Here is a 14,193-nt window from a genome sequence, read left to right as displayed (position 1 = left end):
CATTCACTCCTCTGCTGATGGCTCCGTCAGTAAAGACTCCTCCTGCGATGCAGCAGACCTGGGTTCAATCCCTGGGTAGGGAAGATTCCTTAGAGAAGGAAATGGCAACCCTTTCTAGTGTTCTTGCCTGGGAAATTCCATGGACAGAGGAGCCTGGCGGGCTACCATCCATGATGTCACAATATTTGGACACGATCGAGCGAGTAAACCACCAAACCACTGCCCCCATGCCCCCTCACCTCAAGGTTGGTGGGTCACATCAAGAGCTGTATTCTTCAAATTTGACTTCCACTCACAATAAGAGAACACATTTCATGTGCTGACTCAGTACACATATAGCCCTGAATAAATGAAAGAAAATTTTCACAGAAGAATGCTTACTATTGGGATGCCCTCCATTTTTTTTCAACCTATTTTGTTCTATTCCATTCTATTTTTTCTCCCTCTCCACTCCTTCTCCTTCCTCCTCCATCTGCTCCTCCTCCTCCTCATTTTCCTCCTTGTTCATGTTCCGTTCTTCTTGTTCTTCCTCCTCTCTCTTCCCTCCTCCTCCCCATACCTCCACTGGCTGACTCGCTAAAACTGTTCATGACCCATTAATGGGTTGCCACCCAGAGTTTGAAAAGCTTATCCACAGTGATCACTTCCTTCCAAGGGTACTTTCTCAGAACATTTAAAAGAGGATTCTGGCCAGAGTTGTGGCCTGTGAAGGGGCAAAAAATTGAGGTAAGATGCTGTAGTTCTGGGGGACTTGGATACTCTGCCTTGGAGCTCATCTCTGACCCCCCTTTCTAGGAGCTCCATCAATCTAGAGACCCTCTACCAATATAGATAACCAGACACCTGTTACTAAAGGGGGGAAAAAAAGGAGTTTTATAGTAGAATGTTATATTCAGGCAAATTATCATTTAAATCTGGGAGCTCAAGAGATATATTCTCAAGCATACAAGGCTTTAGCAGGCTTGCTACACAACAAACTATTTAGACAACTCAGGTAAGAAATAAATTCAGGTGATTACTAAAAGAAATATGGAGAATAAAGAAATTCAAATAATTACTAGAATTTTTGCTATCTAAAAAATTAAGAAACAAATAAAAATAAGTAAGTGTATTGATAAGAACTCAGAACAAAAGTTTCAAACAATATCAACAAGGGAATGGGAGAAAGGAACTGACAGCAAAAAGAATAAGGGTATGTTAACACATTCAACTTGTTCAGGGTAAGATTATAGACAGATGATAGATGATCAATAATAGATGACTGGTGGATGGAATAGAGATAGATCTGAGATAGTTGGGGGGATAAGTAGATTTAAGTATAGGAGAGACAGAGACTCTCAGATTAGCTAAATTTTTTGCATATAATTCAACGATATGTGGTTTGTGAGAAAAATTAAAAGAAAACAGAAGATGAAAGGATGAAAAAATATTCAGGGAAAATATGAATCAAAGAAAGTCATAGCATCACTTTCAATGTCTGACAATGGAATTTAAGACAAAAAAGAGAATATGAAGAACAGGAAAGAAGAACTATATATAACCATCATTGGGATATATGAACTTCACAATATAGATTCAATATGTATAAAGTAACAATGATAAAAATGGGAGAAATAGAAAACAAGGCAACACCCTCCCCCCACAAAAAAGCATAAACCAAGTAGTCACATTTATATTTAGAGCAACTGATGTTTTCCTACTGTCCTCAGAATAAAGTTCAGTATCAAGGCTTGTGAGGCCCCACATGATGTGGTCCCTCTCTAGCTCCATTCTTTGTACCTCACTCTCTTCAATACTTTCTGTAAACGATAAAGACAAGATAAGGAGAAGAGGATGAAGAGGGCTAAGATAAAGGGGAGAGTGGCCACTGTGCTATAGGTGCACTAAATGGTTCTTGAAGTCTGGATGGCAAAGATCAGAAGAAGTCACAGGGGAGATGAGACTGAAGTATCGGGCAGGGACCAGCTCAGCCTAGAGCCAGTAAGCCAGGCCAAGGAATCCGGACTTTATCCCACAGCCAGATAATAGGGAGACTTGTCAGGGTTTTGATCAGGCTAGTGACTCTTGGCCAGTATATAATCCATTTATTGATCTGGACTGCCAAAGGCTACAAGGGTATGAGAAGGGAGAAACCGTTGTGAGCTGGTGATTAAGGCTGAAAGAGGCAGATGATTTAGGCTGATGAAAAAGAAAGGGGAAATCACTGGGGAAAGGAGACAGTGACAAGAAACAAAGTTGGGAATGAGGGTACATAGTTCAAAGAACAACTAGGAAAGCCCTCCACCTCCAAGAAATGATGAGAGACAAGGAGGAGCATAGGAAAGACAGGGGCAGTTGAGGTAGACACCAAGTTGAGGACGTGAGACCTGACTCAACATGTTAGTGCTTCTCCAAACTTTATTCCCAATGGCATAGGAAAAGGAACCCCAGAGCTCTTGGGTGGTGGCTGGAAGCAGACTTCTACAATCTCAGAACTTCTTTGAAATCAATATTTAATCTTTAAAATTTATATGCATTTTGTGTTTTTCTTTATATGAGATCAATCTGTGTGTATAAGCTAAGTCGCTTTAGTCATGTTTGACTCTTTGCAACCCTATGGACTGCAGACCGCCAGGCTCCCCTTTCCATGGGATTCTCCGGGAAAGACTACTGGAGTGGGTTGCCATGCCCCCTTCTTGACCCAGGGATCAAACCTGCATCTCTTACGCCTCCTGCCTTGGCAGGCGAGTTCTTTACCACTAGCACCACCTGGGAAACCCAAGATCAATCTGTTTTAATATAAAAACATTTTTAATTACTTTCTCGTGAAAACACTTAACTTTCCACACCCCAAGAAAGATTTCAGATTAAATTAGTATTCCAGAAAGATGTTTCTGTGACTTCTCACATCTCATGAATGCCAATATCTAAGGGATATGCCCAACAGTGAGAAATCCAACATTCCCAGGTAAGCTGTGAAGTGAGAGAGGTATTTGAGGAAGTTAAAAATACACTGGAGGGTGCTACATAGATGGGACAGTTTGAAAGCCAGGTAAGAGGCTTTTGAGGTCATCGCGATGAGATCTTAGACCAGAGGATGGCAGTAGATGAAGGAAAACAACATACACGAGAGAAATTCTTGAGGCTTAATGGATAATGCAATATAGGGCAGAAAAGAGGAAAAGAAGGAATCAAAAATAATCCTGACTTTGAACTAGAGGAAGCAGATGGCTAGGTTGAAGAGGAGAAACGTGAAAAGGGGGCCCCTCACCATTCCCAAGGATCAAGAGTAACATATTGACTTCAGGTATCTGTGCGTGACCATGTGTATGACACCCATGTGGGAATGTGTTATACGAGGAATAAGATCTAAGGTAGAAACACAAATGTGGCAGTCAGGATCACTCTCACGGGGGTCACACACAGTTGATACCACAGAGTGCATGGAAAGCCTGAGTGAGTCAGGAAAAAGAGCAAGCTAAGCACTCAACTTTGGGAGACAGTCATAGATGAGGAGTAGAAAGGGAGAAAGGGGGTTCCATGCAAGAAAGTGAGAAAAGTATATCCACCTAACATACAGACATAAATTTTCAATTTTAAGTAGCAGGAAAAATTTGAACAAGAAAGGGAGAAGGGGAGGAAATGTATTGGCTGGTAAAACTGAAGAGTACAGGTGTAGACCCTGCCTTCCAGTAAGATCAGATCCTAGTGCTCAAAGGATGCCCTATTAGGAACTCATCTCTAAACACCTCTTCACTCTTCTTCCCTTTCCAGTGGCTTCACTTTCACACAGATTTTCCAATACTGATGGGCCTCCCTGGAAGCCAGGCTTTTATCCTCTCATCTCATCAACCAAGATGAAAGAGAACTTCTCCATCCCCAAAGTTCCAACAGAAGTTTCCAACAGAAGTTCCAGGTTTGCTTCTGACTGGACCATCTTGGTTCACCAGGTCACCTGGCCAGACCTGGGTCAGGTGCCCCAAAGTCTCTGCATCCGTACCTACGTGAAGGAAGCCTGGGGGGAGGGGGCTGCCCTCAATGAAAGATGGTTATGCAACTTCCATAAAAAGAGAGAAGCAGAGAGACGGTCCAGTGAGACAGGGGGAGATTTTAAGAAGCTGGGGGTGGAGAGAGGGTGGCCAAATATAGGGGATGTCAGACAAAGCCTACAGGTGGGGGCAATGGAGGGTGCACTGCCCTTGGCTAGCTGGGAAGCAGGCAGCCCCTCTCTCTGCTGGGTCTCCCTCCTGCATAAGGAGAGTGAGTCTGAGGACAGTGAAGCCCCCTCCTCAGCTTCTGCTCCCCTCATTCCAACCTGGCATCCAGAGCCCTGGCTCACAGCTCCTCATCACCATGCCCTCCCAAAGACTTGCCATAGCCACTTTAGCTGGAACCTGCAGGCCTCTCTGGCAACAAAAAGCCCCTCTGGCTTCAGAAAGTGGCCTTGTAATGCAACAGCCAGGTCCTTCCTGACTGGACTTCTCACCGCACACATCATACAATTCCTTCTTTCCCAGCAGGTAATTTTTCCAGTGAAAGAATCACCCCTCCCCTGGCCTTTGCCTCTTACCCTCCGATTGTTTGCCAGGGGAGTACCAGCAATGTTCCTTGGCTGGACTTCAGAGTTCCAGTTCAGCCAGGGTTGGGAGGGGGGTGGTGCTAGGCTGGGATTTAACCGAGGACCCCAAGGGGCTCATGTTATATGAATCATCTCGCCAGCACCCCGAGACATCAAACCACACTTCACCTCTCGCTCTTTCTTTCCTGGCAGCTTCAGCTCATTGGCGTTTAAAGCAGAGCATCCGAAACACCCTAGCAGGCTCCGCTTTTCATGAGAGTAAGCGAGGAAGAAAGAGGCAGACAGACAGACAGATGGAGAGAAGGGAGTCCTGTGGACAGTGAGGATGAATATGGATTGCAAACTTCTGCAGCGGGAGGGGGAGTAAGGGCCATCACATCCAGTGCTGCACTCGAGACCCGGATGGACCAACAGCAGCTCCCCTTAGGAATCTGAGTGGGCTCTTTCTTGTGTGATGTTGTGAAGTATGTCGGCATTCCTGGGCACCATCAGCCTCCTCCAAATGACCTGAGTGGGGGTGTGAATAGCAAGCTCTCACCGCCTTGGGCTGCGCAGAGGGAGAAGCTGGGGATTCTGTTCCAGAGGTTTCCTCTCACTGTGAAAATCAAGGCAGACATGCTTCATCCTCAGCTCCCCGAATACCCTTGAAGATCAAGGGGCAGATAAACTAATCTATTATAAATTCTAATGCAGCACAGTTCCCTGACCAGAGCCTCTTCTCCTTCGGTGCCCCAAGCGTTAGCCAATATTTCATCAAAACCAGCTCCCTTCTGCAGGCCCATGTCCGCTCCTCCCACTCACCCCAAGAGGCTTGCACACTGGCGCCTTCTCTGTGCATGTGCCACACACACACACACACACACACACACACACAGCCGGACCCGGATCATCCTTCCTGATTTATGATCCTATCTTGCCCAGTCTGGCTTAAAATGATCATTTTTCACTCTCAGAATCTTTGAATCCCAGGAAAGGATGCTTTAAAACACCAAAAAGATGACACACACGTGCGCACACACAAACACACATCAACGAGACTCTCAGAGCTTTTCCAGGAGATACTCATTTACAAGAACTTGTGTTCTTGTGATTTCAGCCTTCTTCCTTGTACCATCTAAGCCTCATCTCCACTGTGATAAAGGCAAATCCTAAGCCCAGGAGTAGCCCAACCACTCCTATGGGTGGCCCTGTTTGTTTCTCGGCAACCAGGACACCCACCTCATCTGCTTGGAGACCTCATACAGCCACTTCAATGCCTGCCCCATCTTAGTTCTCCCTCCTATAAAGTGGGTCTAATACGCCCACCAGGAGTCAAGTTGTGAGAATTCGTGTGTTAACCCTTTGAGAAGATGAACACATGATTATCACCATTCAGCCGGGGAAGGGCAGGGTCAGTCTGACCCTGAGACCCTGTCTGGGTGAGCAGTTTAAGAAAGCATAAGAGTTGAGCAACTGGGGGTGAGCAAAGAAGAAATGGCCCCCATAAGAGCCGTATTTCCAGCAGATTATATGGAGATCCCAGATTTATACTGAATAATAACCATCCTAAGGAAAACCTCGGCAGGGCTTCCTGTGTACTCCGTACTGTGTGTCAGGTGGATGAGCTCATTTACGTCTCTAATCCACCCTCTGAGGAAGCCCTAGTTTATGGACGAGGAAACAATAGTGGAAAAGTTAAATGATCTGCCTGTGGAGCCAGACTGCACTTTTAATGCCTAAAATATCCTGCAGCGAGCAAGGGCCTGAACAAGCTAGCATGTGTGCGGGCATGGAAAGGAGCCTGAAAGGAAACACGGGGCAGCATCCTGGGTTACAGGTGGGTTTTTTCCTTTCACTAGAGTTTCCATATTTTACCTAGATTTTCTCATTTCCACAGTAAACATGTATTGCTTTTATAAGAATGATTTTTAAATGTTCTTTTGAAATAAAAATAAGTGAAAAAAAAAAATGTTCTTTTGAAAGAACACCTTCCATTTCTTTTCTCAGACCACTGAGATTTTTCAGCCAGAGCAGCAGAGACAAGCAGGGCCTAGGCTCACACGGTTAGGCAGGCTCAAGCCATTTCCACCAAGACAAGCAGAAGGTCTGAGAAGCAGTTTAGTTTGCTGTTAAGAAATACCATCATTAAGGAAGTGGAATGTAGCCTCTTGCACCCCAAATCCAACCAAGTTTCTGATGTCTGTGGACAGCATCGGGTAGACAATGGGAAGAATGGAAAGACACCTAGATGAGGATCTGGAGACCAGATTTCTAGATTTTTCTCTTTCATTTTTTCATCTTGTGGTAGCCAGCTAATTGCCTTACCATGTGAACCAGATTTCTCACCTTGTGACCTCTGAGATTCTAAAATAACTCTAAGACATTTTGTGTGAGTGCCAGCCATACTCCATGCTCACGTTATCACCACAAAAAGCCTATGGAGTTGACCTTGATATTCCCATTTCACAGATGGAACCCTGAAGCTCCAAGATGAAACATGATCAAGGTCACAGAGCAGGTAAGCCAATGAATGAGGCTGGATGCAAACCCAGGTACATCCAAACCCCAGCATTAGGAGTTCTTTTTGAGTTAATCATGTTGTCATAATTCTAATGCCAACCTTCCAAAGGTCCTGGCCCAATCCACTACCTCCAGCTATGTGTCAAAGTGGTGTCAACATTATCACTACTGCTGCGGAGGGTTGCTTTTTAAGCAAAGTGCTTTGTAATTCTCATTCTATTTCAACCCATTCTTCTCCCCTTCTTGTCACGAAGGCTCTACCATGTCCTTCAGGACCTCTCAAGCTTTCCCAGGCTCATCAGAAAGAGAGCTCAGCTCTCTGGCACCCACAGAGAGACAATCACACATTAGGCCCTAGGTGCTGGCCCATCAGCTTTTCCCAGAACGGACCAGAAGTAGGAGGGAGGAGGGAGCTTGCACTGCACCCAGCCCGTTAGCTCTTCAGGCAGCCAGCAATAATGGAGAACGTGATAAGCTGTCACTAGAAGCCAGCTCAGTTCTCCGAGACTTAATGGTACAATAACACAATAGGGTCAGACTAAAAAGGTTCCCTTATGAAAATTTTATCAGCAACTTTGGTAAATGGCTATGGGAAAGGTGCTTTGCTCCCAGGCAGACCTGGGACCCGATTTTACAAGGTACAGGCGGCCCGCATTGCATCACCCCCACAAGATATTAAGGGCACTCAAATTGAATTAACACCAAATCAAGCCGGTGCACTTAACAATACAAATGCACTTAAGGGATGCCTCAGGATGATTTGTGACTAAAGAAAGCAAAGAAGAAAACGGCCTGCAAGCCACAAGGGTGGTGTTGTGTGTCATATACAGGAAAGGCCATAAGTAGAACTTAGAATACCGGAAAACCATGAACTTCAGGGGCTCTCAAATACCTTAGACACAACTGTAAAGTAGAAGGCCGCTTTTGTGGTATGCAGAAACAATTGATAAATAAATTACAGCCAATTTTCTTAGTGGCATGGTCTCCATTACCTCTGACAGCGGTGTAACTACTCTACTAAGATGATAAGAGGCAAATAATGGCGTATCACGTAGCACCCCAGGAAATTCTCTGCCAGTTGCCAGGTCTCTTCATGACAGTGAAGACACAAAGATCCTCAGTGACAGCCAAGTGATGAGAAGTGACAGCTCGCCAGGCAGACCGTGACAGGTTCTAAACAGAATCAGCGGCAAATGTCCCTGGCAGATGGGACCCCAGAGTCAGGGCTGGCCCCTTGGTCTCCTTTCTTTCCCCGTCAGCATTCGTCCACACACATTTTCTCCTTGCACGTCTTACTCCTTTGCTCTCTGCCTCCCTCACCCTCTTCCCACACCCCTATTCTCACCCCCTCACCTTCTTTCTCTCAAACAGACCCTGTCTACTGAGCTGGAAGACAGTTTGGCCATCTTCATAGATGAATGGCTCTTCTGAGATTATCTTGGAAACTTGGACACATTCTGGACTTGGGAGAATTCAGGGGGAAAAAATGGCCTCACTGGGGATTCCTTTCCATCAAGTGAAATACACACATAAGCATGCTTTTGTTATCCTTCCAGGAAAGAGCTGTCTCCACACAGGGTCTTAACTCTGAAAACGGGCTCCATTTAGGTTGGAGGTGGCCTAATTTTGTCAGAGTTAAAGCAATTGCTTTTCGAATCATGAGGTGGCTTGGAAACTGGGGCAGGCAGGTTCCATTTTTCACTATAGAGAAAAAAGTTCTCGAATACCAAGACAGACCATTCCAGGACGCTGCTGGGTCCCAGCTCACTCCAGGAGGCAGGCATCATCGTAAGAGAAACCAAGAGGACATGGAGGTCTCTGCGTCTGGAACGACAAATGCTGGGCTCTTGCTCTACTAGAACTCAGTTCTGTGATTCTGAGTGAGTTATTTGACTTCTTTAGTAAAACAGAGCCACTCACATCTTTTCTAATGTCCTCATGGGATTGTCTTGAAGAGGCATCAAAAGTAATTACCAGAAAAAGCTTTGCAGCTAGGAACCATCCACATGTACAAGGCATTGTTATGATGAAAATAATCTACAAATTACACATTTGTAGCAGACCTATTTCTTACAAAACCAGTCCTAAGTCCCAAGAATGAATATTCAAACTACCTGGTTTTCCATAACAGCAGCCTCCACTCAAATAATCAGAGGAAGAGAAGAACAAACAAATGTGAAGGAAATCCATTGAAATCCTCAAACTTCATCACACCAATGACTTGTTAGCTTCTCCCATACTGAAGGCTTCCCTGGTGGCTCAGATGGTAAAGAATCTGCCTGCAATGCAGGAGACCTGGGTTTGATCCCTGGGTCAGGAAGATCCCCTGGATAAGGGAATGGCAACCTACTCCAATATTCTTGCCTGGAGAATTCCATGGACAGAGAAGCCTGGTGGGCTACAGTCCATGGGGTCTCAAAGAATCGTGCATGACTGAGTAACTAACACTTCCCATATTGAACTTTGAAGTCCAATGATGAATGGTATCATTCCTGGCATTCCCCAGCTCACCAAATACAACTGCAGGCATGTGACAGGACAGCTTGCTTCTCAGAGGAAGCCAGAGATCTGCCCCATCCTCTGATCCTCCTCAGAGAGGTCAGCCATCACAACAGGTGACAGCATCGCATGACACACGACCTTCTGGGCCCTTTACCTCCATCCTGGACAGCAGGAGTCCCTGCCCATGTACTGCCCTCCGCTTACTCTGTTCTACACGATCCTCCATGCACTTCCACTGCTTGCTGTGCTGTGCTAAGTCGCTTCAGTTGTTTCCTACTCTGTGCATCCCTGTGGACTACAGACTGCCAGCCTCCTCTGTCCATGGGATTCTCCAGGCAAGAATACTGAAGCGGGTTGCCATTCCCTCCTCCAGGGGATCTTCCCATCCCAGGAATCCAAGCTGGGTCTCCTGCATCTCTTTCATTGGCAGGTGGATTCTTTACCACTAGAACCACCAGGGAAGCCCATTTACATTGCTACTTCTTACCTATTATTAGTCTTCTTTCCTCAAGCAAAATTCTTTGAAGCTCATAAATCATTATTCAACAGTGGTTCATCCAGTCAACAAATATTTACTGAGGGCTTACCATGTTCTCTGCATGGTGCTAGGTCTCAGGAATATAGGGGTAAATCAGACAACACCCCTAACTCTTAAGAGCTTACTTTCAATATCATTATCCCTTTCTTAGCCCCATCTTTGGTTTCTCTATAATCAGAAATGCAGAATTCTAAGCTGAGCACACCTCTCTAGTGAAGCAAACCTCTTTATAAATTGGAAAGGAAGAACAATGTGTGTTACCTAGGAGTCCCCATGTGCATGTGGCTAATTGCATCCTTCAGACAGAATTCATTCCTCCCTCTGTTGGGCTCCTGTAGATTCATACATACTTCTATCACATAATGTGTTCGATTATTTGTTTAAGTGTTGCTCTCTCCCCCAAACACTCTGGACTCTTTGGCTTGGGCACCCTGATTATCTTACTCTTGCCCAAATCCAAAGCACATATCACAATGCTTGGTCCTTAGCCAGAACTCAGTAAGCCTATGTGGAATGAATGAATGAATGAATGAATGAATGAGTCATCTCTTTACTTTCTCTGTTTATGATCATCCTCCCTTTCTTCTTTCTTTTCTATTATCCCCAACCTCAGTCTATGATCCAGGGAACTCAGTGTAACTCAGTGGTGATGACTCAGGCTTTTTCTGGAGTGTTTTGGGGTTGGCTCCTGTTGGCTTGCAAGAGCAGATTGTTAAATATTTGGGATTTTTTTTTAAGCTGATTTAACTGTTAGAAACTTGAAATTGGTCATGGTGGAAGTATTTACATGATGGAAATCAGTAAATACTCTGTATCATGCATTTAGAGTTTTGTTTTGGTTTTGGTTTTTTTGGGAGCCTGCTTGTCAGCCCACCACTGCCCTGATTTAGCCAGACTTGGAGTTCTGACTCAGCTTTGACACTCATTAACTGTGTGACCTTGGACAACCTGCTTGTTATCTCAAAGACTCAATTTCCTCATCTATAAAATGGGGATGATAATTATAACTTCAAGGGGTTATTGTGAGCCTTTAAGTGACCTAATGTTTATAAAGTGCTTAGCACAGTTCCTCATACATAGTATGTAGCCAATAAAAGCAGTTTATTAGTATTAGCATTATTCTCTGGCTTTCTATTAAGGCATTCTTTCATCCAGTTTGTTATACTTCTTTTCTTATACCCCAAAGGATTTATGACAACTTAATAAAGCACAAGCCATAAAATAGAAAATAAAAATCAGGATAAGGGAAAATAAAATATCATAACACAAACTCACAATCACAACGCTATTCTGATTGGATGCAATCTAATAGACTACAACCACACAATGTTAGCTGGCAATTTCTTAAAATGTCACCAATAGAGTCACCTAAAAGTGACTTAACCTTAAAGCATTAGAGTGGACAGGGCCTCAGAGATCTTCTTGTTCAATTCCTTACCTTACAGATGGAAAATGGAAGTCAGCAGGCAGGAAAGAATCATTTCTTGAGCACTTCCAGGCATGGGGATGGATGCTTTCACTTTTATCATCTCCAGGCTGTTCCAATTTACAGATGAAACCACTGAGGCCAGGGAAATGGCAGGCTTCTCCTAAAGCCACCAGGCTGCTAGTTGTAGAACTAAAATGGGAACCAGATTCCCATGTCCCAGTCCACTCCCTTTGTCTTCCCAGGTACCATGCTCTCTCCTCACTCCAGGAAGAGCTGTTTTGTGATAACAGCTTCCTGAAGATCAGTCTCCCAAGATCCAACAGAATCATAGTCAAATGGAGAAACTGCAAGTACTGTGGTAGAGGGGACTTCCCAGGGAATTTCCTAGGTCTGACTGTGGCATTTGAAAGAAGGACATACATAAGCTCACTGGCAGGAGCAGCTGCTTTTGTACAAAACCCATCCTCATTTCGTGTTAGCTTTTGAAAAGAGAACTGTGCTTTTAATTCAATTCATTTGCGGTCTTCTCTGAAGTTCAGGTCTTCTGCTGGTCTTATAACTAGATTTTTTTCCTAACTTCTACCAATAGCTTCATTTTTCACACAACCTTCTATTGGCATGGTTAATAGCAACAGAAATCAAATCTCTTTTCCCTTCTTCTTCATCTGAAAGAAGCAGCACAAAACAAGAAACTGGTTAAAGCAATAGATGGGTTGGAGATGGGAGGTCAAGGAAGAGCCTGCATAATTCACAAAGTGAATGAATCCTCCATTTATGGGGAGCTGACAGCAATGTCTCACTTATTAGGCCACCACCCTTCTTTGGCAGCAAGCAGGTTGGTGGCCCAGCTTGGGAGTTCTGTTTTATGGGAATAGTGTTATTGCTTTCAGAGCTGTAGCTGACCTCACACCAAATAAACACGTCAACCACTTCTCAAGTCCCTGTTCCCAGGTGTGGCACGGAGGCACCGTGCAAGGACCCTCACGGCCTCGCTCCCTTTTTCCCCCGCCTCCACTCAGAAATGGCTCTCCAGGTCCTAGTGTCCATGCTAACAGCCCCTTTTCTCTCTTTCCCTGTCCCATTCTCCAAATCATCTGTTCCATCTGCCCAAGATCTCACAACTGGACAAGTATTGTCACATTAGTGCAGGTCAAGCTGCTCACCTTCAGAGAAACTTCTGGATAACACAGGAGGTTCTGGGGGGAGGAACACCATGGCACAACTGAATACAAATTCTCACACATATCTTTCAAAACTGGAATTGGGCACTTTTTAAATTATTTCTTTTTCTACATTTTTCAAAATATGTTTTTTAATGATTTGTTTTTCACACAGCAGAATTAATTGTTCCAGACTTAACCCCAGGTAGGCTCTACCACAAGCATAATTCAGAGGCCTATCACTCTACCACCTGTTGGGTGAGCTTGGGTAACGCTGACTCACTCTTATGGTTTTAAATGAGGCAGTTCAGTTCAGTGGCTCAGTCACGTTTGACTCTTTGCAACCCCATGGATTACAGCATGCCAGGCTCCCCTGTCCATCACCAACTCCCGGAGCTTGTTCAAACTGATGTCCCATCAAGTTGTGATGCCATCCAACCATCTCATCCTCTGTCATTCCTTTTCCCCCCTCCTTCAATCTTTCCCAGCATCAGGGTCTTCTCAAATGAGTCAGCTCTCAGAATCAGGTGGCCAAAGTATTGGAGCTTCAGCTTCTGCATCAGTCCTTCCAATGAATATTCAGGACTGATTTCCTTTAGGATTGAGCAAGATCAAAAAGAAAATCTGTGACCCCAAATGAAACTAAACCCCCACAATCCACTGGAAAGCCATCTCCAAGGGCTGTCTGCAAATCCATCGTGTGGAAGCCCTCCCCAGATTGTCAGTCTACGGACACTGAAGTGCTCACCTGGGCGTGTGGAGAGTTGGGGCATGGCTCCCATAGAAGGCTGATGTGGATTTCAACTCTACTGCTTACTTTCTCTGTGACCTTAGTCAAACTGCAATGGTCTTAATCCCTTAAGGGCAAAATGGGAAAATTATTAGTGGCCTGACGTCTGACACGACTGAGCGAGTGAACTGAACTGACTGAACTAACGTCCATCAGGTAGCAAACGCGAACATGCTTTGGAAAAAAGCGATGCGGTTAAAAAAAAAAAAAAGGCAGCTATTGCTATTATGATAAATCAAAAGTAAGACTAGTGTGTGTTTCATAAGATAAAACCTGAGGCGCGGGCCTCTGGGAGCACCTCTTTTAGAGCTGGTGGGGAGGCTGCTGTGGAGATGGCGCGGCCTGACCGGCCTCCATGTCTGCGGGAGCTGCTGTGCCTCGGGATCGCAGAGCGGTGCATTGTGGGAGAGCCCACAGCTTGCCTATTGCCTACACAGCCAATCTGAAACCACGCTCCTGCTTTATATTGGCGCAGAGCTTCCAAGGTGGCGGTAGTGGTAAAGATCTTGCCTGCCAACACAAGAGACCTAAGAGAAACGGGTTCGATCCCTGGGTTGGAAAAATCCCCTGCAGGAGGGCATGGCAACCACGCCAGGATTCTTGCCTGGAGAATCCCATGGACAGAGGAGCCTGGCAGGGTACAGGCAGGCTACAGTCCGTAGGGTCGCAAAGAGTCAGACATGACTGAAGTGATTTAGCATGCAAGCAGGCAAAAGT

The 14,193-nt window shown here is 45.0% G+C and overlaps 1 long non-coding RNA gene across 2 annotated transcripts in view; it reads right to left on the bottom strand.

Annotated features, from left to right (window-relative positions):
- LOC110148732 (uncharacterized) overlaps positions 1-13,831 on the bottom strand; it is a 238,908-nt gene extending 225,077 nt beyond the window's left edge. For both annotated transcript variants that reach the window (XR_011492692.1, XR_002317249.2), the window contains exons 1-2: positions 13,435-13,831; positions 11,536-12,191 (exon numbers count right to left, since the gene is read on the bottom strand). This is a non-coding gene — a long non-coding RNA (uncharacterized lncRNA). The remainder of the gene's footprint in view (positions 1-11,535; positions 12,192-13,434) is intronic.
- Positions 13,832-14,193: the final 362 nt, after the last annotated feature.

This window comes from Odocoileus virginianus, chromosome 18 (assembly GCF_023699985.2).
Source record: "Odocoileus virginianus isolate 20LAN1187 ecotype Illinois chromosome 18, Ovbor_1.2, whole genome shotgun sequence".
NCBI lineage: Eukaryota > Metazoa > Chordata > Mammalia > Artiodactyla > Cervidae > Odocoileus > Odocoileus virginianus.
This window is presented reverse-complemented; position numbering and strand designations above follow the sequence as displayed.